This window comes from Eucalyptus grandis, chromosome 3, assembly GCF_016545825.1.
Source record: "Eucalyptus grandis isolate ANBG69807.140 chromosome 3, ASM1654582v1, whole genome shotgun sequence".
NCBI classification, from domain to species: Eukaryota; Viridiplantae; Streptophyta; class Magnoliopsida; order Myrtales; family Myrtaceae; genus Eucalyptus; species Eucalyptus grandis.
The window spans coordinates 48,357,774-48,358,371 of NC_052614.1; positions in this window are offsets into that span (position 1 = coordinate 48,357,774).

Genomic DNA, 598 nt, shown 5'->3' on the forward strand with positions numbered 1-598 from the left:
GTGCAACGCATTCGTTTGTGTTAGAAAGATATAGATGTTTGAATAAGATAGAAGTTATGCCTCTTGAGACGCCTCTTTGTGTTTCCACGCTTTAAAGGATATGGTATTGTCTACGGTGTGTGGAAATTGTAAGATATCAATGGGGGAAAGGATATGGAAATAGACTTGGTTGTAATGGCTATGTATAATTTTGACGTTATTATAGGAATGGATTGGCTTCGTAAGTATCGGGCCGAATGGATTGTTATAGAAGAGTGATTCAATTCGTTTTACTCCGATCTAGTTGTGAATTTTAGGAGGTCGACCCATTTTCTGTAGCGCTTATTTCGCGGTAGAAGCCTATGAGTTACTTGACAAAAGGATGTCAAGGGTACCTAGCCATAGTTAGAGATTATGCAAGGGAGGAGCCTAATCTTGAAGAAGTTCGTGTGGTTAACGAATTTCAAGATGTATTTCCGAGGAATTGCTCGGATTGCCGCCGAGCGAGAGATTGAATTTGAAATTGAATTAATGCCAGGAAGGACGAATATCAAAAAAGCCCCATATAGGATGGCCTTAGTTGAATTGAAGGAGTTGAAAGTGCAACTGCAAGAATTGC